This window comes from Panicum virgatum, chromosome 9K (genome assembly GCF_016808335.1).
Source record: "Panicum virgatum strain AP13 chromosome 9K, P.virgatum_v5, whole genome shotgun sequence".
Taxonomy (NCBI): Eukaryota; Viridiplantae; Streptophyta; class Magnoliopsida; order Poales; family Poaceae; genus Panicum; species Panicum virgatum.
Genome location: NC_053144.1, coordinates 18286967 through 18296847, shown reverse-complemented (window position 1 = coordinate 18296847; position 9881 = coordinate 18286967).

Here is a 9881-nt window from a genome sequence, read left to right as displayed (position 1 = left end):
GTCGGAGAGGTTCGGGTCGAGGGGCTGTGACAACCCAGATTCTTAAAACGCAAATTAAGAATTAATCCTCCGAAGATGCATTTTGAATAGTGTTTAATTTGAACACCTACACGTGTTTATACGCGTGTTAACAAAATTTAAACCTTAATTCAGGAACCATTCGTAACATTTAAACCACTGAGAGAACACGCCCAAACTGTTAATGGCAATTCAGCGTGGGTTAGACCTAAAACAAGCAAGGAAGTTATAAAACAAAATTAGGAATAAAACATATCAAATTAATTTGATCCTAAGTCAGAACACGTGAATGACTTTTTAACCATTGCGAGTTTAGTCACGAGGGAACAGTCATAAGACGCGTGTTGCATTGTGTGCATCGCAAACTCATGTGTGTATGCATCATATTTTATGCATCTCATACATGCATACATCAAGAGCATCATCATTTTTGCATCATGATGTATGTATCATTGGGCCATCATCATGGCAAGTGCATCGTGTCATATGCACCATTTCATTTGCACAAGGAACACTCCATCCTCGTGTTGCCCCATCATTGCAATCATCCATCTCTAGGGTGCATCATTATCATGGCTATCGAGCATTTGCACTCTGAGTTGGAATATTTTGTCATTATCCCTTGATTGCATCGGCATAAATGGGCATGTTTTGCAACTAGCATCGTGGAAATCAATCAGATAATAAATTCTGAGTAAGGATGTTCCAGAAGATCCTTTTCAACCAATCTTCCGTGTTATCCTCACTTGTTCTCCCAAGCCTTGTGCTAAATCTCACCGACATCCGTTTTCTTCATGTGGTGATCTCAGCATTGTGAGAACTGACCACTTTGTCTCATCATCATTTCTTGTTCGGTCTAACTTTTCTTTCAGATGTGTGACTTAGTTATCCTATCTAGTTGAAGGGCCGTGTACGAATCGAGTTTGGTGTTTTCTTAAAAGCATCGTCGTCAGCAAGAGGTGTCCCTGACTACATGTAAAGAATGATCTTGTGTAATGCTAGTCTCCTTTTCTACCTTCGCGTCAAAATTGTTCCTTTGTAAATCACGTCATTCTTTATCAGGTAAGTCTCTGGAGGGTACATCAGTTTTGTTCCAGGTGTTCTGCTAGTTTCGTTTATAGTTCCCATAGGTTCCTGAATGGTTAGCGGTCTTGATCTCATCTTACTGTCCAACCGGACCGAATCCCCTGTTGATCGGTAATCAGGTAATCTCATCGGTGGACGCAAGCTGTATGTGAAGCTTAAGCAAGAATCTTATTTCCTACAGTCTGTGGCAACTAATCCCTGTTTCTCTCATGTTATGCCTCCGTTTTTGGATCACCTCCTTGCTATTCCTCCGTCTTGTAGTGCTTATCCATGCACGATCTATCTGTGCTACAAGGGATTTCTTGTTGGAAGTATGCTTGACGGTGTCGCAAGGAAACCAAGGGCCTACGCTGAGCAATCGACACACGCTGGTATTGAGATTGCTAATCATGATCCCTTATACAACTATGTCGGTGTGCTATCTCCTCGTGGGCATTCCCCGCATCTATTGTTCGCTGTCTGCCTAGAAATCTCTATACCGGACCTAAATCTAGTGAGTCTTTCTTCCGAAGTTACCAAAGGGATGATCTTGAAGGAACTACTAATGGACGAAAATGTTAGAAGACTGCAAGAGGTGGTAGACCAGGGACCCTGGTTGATTTGGCGAGATGATCAAGCTACCTATGCCATCACCGTTGGAGCAAGAGGGCATACAACGCGTAAAGTTGGAGAAGTTACCAGTCGGACAAAATCGTGGGAGATATCGAGTTTCTTACACTTTCTTTAAGTTCTCAATCCTTATCCGCAATGACTCCTACAATCAACATCGATCTTCTCTGATGTGACTGTTTCCTGCCGCTTTTGGTGGTTGATCTATTCCTTTCTCCTTGGAAGTCTTTCGTTCTGAATCTCGGGACGAGATTCTTTTAAGGGGGTAGGGTTGTAACACCCCAGGTGTTAATCACCTGTAGTTTTGGTTAATTGTGTATTGATATCGTTGTTAACACTAACCTTGCATGCATAAAATCTTTTAATTACATTTTTTTGCTAGTTGTTAACACATGAAATGATGACTAGTTCTCAAATTCAATGTAAAATGCTTTGAAAATAACTTTTAAATTCTTGCTCAATTGAACTTTTGCCTAAAAACAAAGTTGTAGAGTTTTAAACGGTGAACAACTTTCATGTTGGTGGTTTTTCAAGTTGCCACGCAAAAACTTGAGAAGAATTTGCATTTTTGAAAAGGGCCATATTTTGAATTTTGCAAGAGCTTAAAATTTATTTTTTAAAGTAGGCTTCAAATGAAAAAGTGCCTGAAACGAAAGTTGTAGATCTTTTTTTCCTCTACAACTTCTTTTTTGACCAAATTTCAAGTTCCTATATGAAATTTGGAGTTTCAACTGGTCAAAATCGAGTCGAAATCGTTCAAACATGTTACTGTTCTCCTCCTGTGCGTTATTGTGCTCATACGCGAGCCCATCCCGCGACCGGTGATGCGCAGGCGACTCCACGCGTCGGCCGTCGCGGCGATCCTCGCCCTCCGTGCGCGACGCTCTTATCCATTCGCGCTCCTAGATGCTTCTCGCCCCGTCCTTTTCTTCTTCCTTGCGTTCACGCCGAGCTGAGCTCGAGCAGGGGTGCCACCGCTCACCGCGCCGGCCGTAGCTCGTCGCCCCGCTGCGATTCTTCACGTCCCAGACCGCCTCGCTTCGCTCCGCATCTGCTCCGCATCTCCTAGAGCCAGGCTCACCGTGGAGCACCCTTCCCCGACCCTCCTACGCCCGAGCAAGCCACCCCACTAGCTTTGCCTCATCTCGGAGAAGCTCCCTGACCGCCGCTCCGGCCTCCAGCTCACCGGAATCGAGCTCGCCGCCGTCTGCCATGGCCGCCGCCCCAGCAGCACAGCGGAGCCCCCACCTTCGGTCCTCCTCAACCCCAAACGACCCCGGAAATCGCATCCTCTTGCCGCTGTGAAGCTCCCCGGCCCGCTCGCCGCCGCCCAGGGCCTCCGGAGCGCCACCGCCGCGGCTTGCCGTCGCCGCCGCGTGCTGCTCGCCGTGGGGGATCCCCTTCCCGGCCATCCCAACCCACACCGAGCACATCCACAGGTTGCTCTCGTCTCCCTCGTGCTTTTCCCCCTCTTTCCCCTCGCCGCCGGTGAGCATCGTCGCCGGAAGCGAGCTCCCCGTGCGCTCCTCTGTTCCAAATCGCGACCAGGGACCTCGGACAACAATTGACACAAGTCCAGGGGGTTTTCTGCGAAGTCTTTGACTCATATGAATAGTGTTGCGAAGGGTTGTTTTGTAATAATTGGCTGAAACTTTGAAAAATCATAGTAAATTATAGAGAAATCAGAAAAATACAAACTAAATTTTGTTGGATTCCTTGTTCTAAGATATACAACTTTCTTTACAGGTTGATCTTCATCTTCTAAATAGTTTTTGCTCTAGTTTAAATGTTAGTTTAAGTGGTTGCAAGCTTTGAAAACGCATAGTAAATAGTAGAAAAATGGTAAAAATATAAAACCAGTTGGGTTACTTTTTTTTTTGGCGTGTATAACTTAGGAAAAATATTAAACCTGCTGTTTGTTTAATGTTTTTATGATGTATTGATTTAATCATGGTTAATGCTTGTTTTAGCTTGTTTATTTAATATCTACAGTTTTGGAAGTCGAAAAATTATGAAATTTATGCAATGGCTTAATCTTAGCATGTTTAGTTCACTGTAAAAATTTTATGTCCAAAAGCTATGCACATGTGTGTAAATCTATTTTTGTTCAGTTTGTCTTGTTTAGGCTAAAATAAATGCTTTATGTTAGCAATAAATGTTGGTAAATTGTTTTTACACTCTTTATCAGTATCTTGTCATGCTAATTAAGTTGTGCTATCAGGTTCTTGCTGCATGACAAGTTTTTACATTTATATGGTTCCTAGATATAGTTTTTCTTTTGTTGTTGCTAAGAAATGTCTTCCTGCATAGATAATTGCGGCAACTTGTTTTGTTCATGTGCTAACCTTGTGAAATCATTTAGAGCTAGTATGTTGGTGGTTTTTATAATACTTGCTTATGTTGGCTTGTTAGCTAAATAAAGTCTTTAGTTGCTCTCTCGTGCTTTGCCTACCATACTTGATGTTCCTTGCTATCTTTCTATGGAAGATTTGAGTAGTATCTAATTAAACACCTTTTGGTGCTTAAATCGGTGTGGTGTGACTCGGTTTATCTTGTATGCCTTTTAAATGCCTCGTGTGTTGTTTTCTTTACGTTCATGCATTTGCATCGTTGCATATCATCTAGGTACGCTAAATGTGCGACACGTGGAACCGGAGGGCGATGTTGGAGTCGATCCAGAAAATGGTGTATTGATGAACTGACCCAGAAGATGGAAGCACCGACTGGAGTGCATGCTTGGACTGGGATGATGTCAAGCCGGTGCAAGACTACAAGCTAACTAACTGACTTTGTGTCAAACCCAGGCAAGCCCCGGAGCATAACCCCTAATTTGAGTATTCACTGTTTATTTAAGTATTTGTGCATTTACGTTTTTAGGAGTTGTATGGAACCCTAGTAAGCATTTTTCTCCCTAAGTACCTATGAGTCTATACTAGTATACAGGTGTCGTTAGTAATGCCATGCTTAACTAGGATCCGGTAGAAGTCGAGTGATTGCTGTCACTCGCGAGCCATAGGTTTTTTTTACTTATGGAAAAGTGGCTTGAGCATGAATCTGTGAGGAAAGAAAATTGGAGACCGGGCGGAGAGGAATTGGATTACGGATTTGGAATGTTTGGAAAGTAAGCCTCTGCCTGTGTCGATTGAGGACCGTACCGTTGTTGGCCCTGCTGACCGAGGATTGAACAGTACAGACCACATACGGGAAGTAGGAGGTAGTCGAAACCGGTAAACTGTGTACCACTTTACGACGATACTCTGAATTCCGTCCTGCTACGCTGGGCGTGGGATGATGGCGGGTGTTGGATTAGATGTCGCCTCCGGGTTTTCCGGGAGTTCGCCGTGAGGGGCCCTTCACCTGGGTTTTAGCAGGCGTGGTTCAGATGTCGTGGTAATGATGGAAACAGCTGACGCGTGTGGCCCGACGTGGTTTGCATGTGTCGTGTGAGTTAGGTCCACCTTGCAAGGTTAAATCGGATCGATTCGTCATGACTCGCAGATATGAGAGCATTGGTCACTGCGTCACATCGTAGTAAAGAAGTGGAATAAGAATTGAAAGACGAGGATGGAATATATGTCTGTGATATTCTTGGAAAATATAATGTGATGTACCATGTTTGATCTAGATGTTTATGCAAACCTAGTTGATATTTGTACATTAAACTTGAGCTAAAATATTGAAAGCAAGGATCCACCATTAGTCGCTTTTCAGCAAAAATAAACTCCAGAGCCAAAAGCTTGCATGTCTAGATAGTGGGCTAAGTATACCCAGGTCGGGTAAGCCTTGCTAAGTATTATTATACTCAGGGTTTGTTGTCACCCTATTTTCAGGTAACTACTGCTGGCTGGAGCTAACCAGGATTCACATCGGTGGGCTCGATGTGACGTCCTCACGTCATCGTAGTAATCGTTGTTTTTCTAAACTAAACTTCTATTTAATTTCCGCTGCATTTTGAACTCTGATATTTTATGTAAACTTGTTAGTAAAACTCCGCATTGTAAATTAAATTTGAGAACTTTTATCTGCTTGTAATCATCTATGCTCGTCTTCGTGCGAGACTTCCAGTGTTTTCGATCCTTAACCCAACAGGCTGCCGGATTACACCGTTTTAAGTGCGTGTTTACTTGATTAACGCTTAAGATGATAGTTAGCGCACTTAAGCCGATTTAATTTAGGGGGTTCTGTCACACCTTTAAGTTTCAATTTTTAACTTTCAAATGGAGTTTCAAATGAAAATGTGCCTGAAATGAGAGTTGTAGGATTTGGAATTTTGAACAGCTTTCGTATTGAAAATTTTTCAAGTTTGAATGGAAAATCGTGAGAAAAATCGTAGTCAAAATCAATGTTCGTGCTGACCGTTTTCCTTCTCTCTTCCTCTCTCTCTCTCTTCTCGCTCCCTTTACTCTGTGCTGTCGCCGTCGCCGCGCCGCGCCAGAGCCACTTGAGAGCGCTGCTGCCTCGCCGCGCCGCGCCAGAGCCACTCGAGAGCACTGCTGCCTCGCTGCGCCGCGCCATCAACACCTCCGCTGCTGCCTCGCTGCGCCCTAGCCGCCCCGCCACGGCACACCGCCATCAATGACCTCGCCGCCCGGCCATGCCACCGCGTGCTGCTGCGTCGCTGACGCCCCGCTCCAACCGAGCACGCCGTGCCCCGACGCCCGCGACGCGACGCGCGCTCACCGCCGCTGCCGGACCATCTCGCTGCGACGCCGTCCGGCCATGAGTGCCTCCCTACGCCACGCCCTCAAACCCCCAGGCCCCCTTCCCTCGAGTCAGAACGCTCGCTTCCCTCCCCTCTCCACTCCTCTCGCCCAAGAACCAAGTCTCAGCCTCCCCTGTGCCCAGAAAAGCACACGGCCACCACCATTACCGCCGCCGAACTCGCCCTCCACACTGAGCCGCCATCCGAGCTCGCCCCGACCTACTACGACCACCAAGACACGTTCGTCGCCTTCCACTCCATCTCCCCGAGCCGCCACTCAGCCGCTCCCGCCACTGCCCTCGCCAGAACGCGAGCGCCAACACCGGTGCCCGCCATTACCGCCGCCGTGCCCGACCTCGCAGTGGAGACCCCTCCTTCGCCCCACCTCGCCCCAGGCCCTTTCACTTCATGGAGAAGCCTCGCCCCTTCCCTCTCCCCCTCTGGCTCCCAAGAAAACCCGAGCCGAAGCCCTGCTTGTCGCCCAGAACGGCGCCGCCGCTGCCATTGCCGCCGCCCCTCCCCTGTCCACGAGGAGCTATCCCTTCCGCCCCTCCTCGACCCAAATCGACTCGCCCACGAGCTCCCCCACCTCCCACCGGTGCTCGACGACCCGACCTCCAACGCCCAAAGCCGTCGGAGCGCCGCCGCCGCCACGTCCGCCCGCCGCCCGCCCCTGCTAACCGTGGCCGGCGCGCCACAGGCCGCCTCTGCGCACACCAAGACCACCTACGGGTTCCACTTGAGCCCCTGGTGCTAATACCCCACTTCCCCCTCGCCGCCGGCGAGCGACCTCGCCGGATTTCGGCCCCCAAGGTCCGCCCCTCCCCTGTTAAGTCCGGCGGGGACCAATTTGCAATTCCCCAAAACTTTCTAGGGGTATATATGCGAGAGTCGGTTTTGTTTTTCTTTTTGTTTCCAAAAACAGCGAACTTATAAAATCGATATAAATTCGTAGAAAAATCAGAAAAATGCAAACTCAACTGTTATGGAATCCTTGGGACTAGATCTACAAATTTTGTTACATGAACTTTTTATTTTGCTCAGTACTTTTTTCTCTATTTAAAATACAATGAAAATATAACTTTTATTGTATCTCAAGTTTTATCCACTGAATGTATACCATTTTTTGTCAGTATGTTGCATGTTAGAAGGTTAGCCTTGTGTAAAAGTTTGGTGGCCAATTGAAACTCGTAAAGGTTAGCCTTGTGTAAAAGTTTGGTGGCCAGTTGAAACTCGTAGCTATAGGTTTTATTTAGGACTTGATGTATGCCTAGGATAAATAGTTTTATTTATCCAAGTTGTTGAGATATGATTCATGGGTTAAAACTTTTACAGTATATTTAGTTTGGTTCGCAGATTCTACAAAAAAAGTTTGAGAATTTTTAGTTAAACCCAACTGGACCAAATGATTTTTGGTAACGGAAAATACATTAAATCAAGAAAAATAGTTCCTATGCCTGGAAAAACATGATGTTTTGACCATAGGTCTATTATGTTCACCTAATAACTCTTTAAAAATTTGAGGCTCAGTATCTCAGCATAATGGTCTGTATAAATTAATCTTGATCTATGCCACTATATATTGCTTTATTTTTCATGCCTTGTCTGTTTCTCTTTTAAGGTTGAAAAATTTATAGTAGGTTCATCATCAGATCCTCAACACTTAATTAAAGTTTCGTTACTAGTACTCGCATGGTTTCGGCTGTACAATTTAATCTTGATTCTAGTAGTAGCAGCTTACGCTATTTTTAATGATTAATCTGTTTGATGAAAATGTCTGAAATTTTTGACACTAGGTTTGTATATAAGCAAAGTACTCTATATAAAAATCTCAGCACTAGGAACTATATTTAACAGCAGTTATGAATAATCCATGTTTATTCTTGAAAATAGCTTTTATGAAAAGTCAAAACCCTCACTTACTCAATGTGAAATGGTTAATCTAGATAATACTCTATAAAGGATTGCCCAAGGAGATATAAATGAATTGTTTTACAACTTTATAGTGAAGTAAATAATAATGTTACGGTCACACAACTCATGCATGCGCATTTCATATAGATACGCCTACTCTCGCCGACGGTACGTACGAGCTGGTGCCGAAGTCCAAGAGTGAGCAGCGTGAAGCCCAAGCTAATCTAACTGAAGCCGCCGAAGATCCGAACCAAAGTTCGGAAGAGCCCAAGGCTAACTTTGCTTAGCAAGGCAAGCCCCGGAGCATGTCCCGTCTATTTTAAATTTATGCAACTTATTGTTATTCCTATTGACTTGTGCATTTAAGTTTACAGGGGTTGATTGGAACTTTAGTTGCATGATCCTAGGTACCTATGCTTGAACACTAGTATGTATAGGTCGCTAGTTGGCTATGCTAATGGTTCGGTAGAAGTCGAGTGATTTCCTGTCACTCGCGAGCTCATAGGAGTTGAATGTCTACTACATGCTGCAATCATAAGGTTTACGGGCGGGGTTGTTGTACTTGTGATACCCCGTCTGTTTAGTGAAAATGGATAAGGCCGCAGTGTGTGGTAGTGGTGGTTAAGCGTTTGAACGTACTAACCACATGCCGAGAAATATGGTAATCGGTAAGCTTAAGTACTGGATTGCACCGAGGCCGGAACATACTCCCCACCGTCTTTGAACGTTGTTCTCATGCGGCCACATGCGGGTGCAACAAGGCTCACAACCCGGCGTCGTACCGTGGCAGCGGGAATTGAAGGGAAAAGTCGCGTGGGCGAAGCGAGACGTCGATCCCCATGCGTGTGTGTTAGGTCTGCCTGGCTAGGTTAACAAATTCGATTCGAATCGTCCGCTTCTCACGGTTTAGGACTGCTTAACCCTTTTGCCACATAGAGTAAGAAGTGAAAGATGATAATGATGAATATGGTTGATTGGATGATAAAAGATAATTGTTTTCACCATGTATGCTATTGGATAGATGCTCACCTAGAATGGTTAATTGCACTAGAACCTGCAAGCTAAAACCTGCAATTAAGTATCTACTCGTTACTGCTTTTCGGCAAACAAACTCCTCAAGCCAAAAGCCTTGCATGTCTAGATTAAGGGCTAAGTATAACCTTAGTCGGGTAAGCCTTGCTGAGTATTAGTATACTCAGCCTTGCTTGTGGCTTTGTTTTTCAGGTGGTACATTTGAGGATGGATGACGTCATGTACGGGCTTCATCATGACGTCTGGTGTCGACGCTAGACTATCGTTCATTTTTCGTCAAACTTGAACTCTGTTGTCTTTTTATAAATTCAAACTTGGTTTGTAATAATAATTCAATTTCATACTCTGTGTTGTAAAATTTGTGGAATGTTGCACGCTCTGAACTGCTTTGTCGATCCGGTTTCAAGTGGTTTAATCGGGATTTTACCCGACAGCACTGCCGGATTACTCCATTTTAAGTGTGTGTTAACCCTGATTGTCGTTTTGATGATGGTTAGCGCACTTAAGTCGGATTAATTTG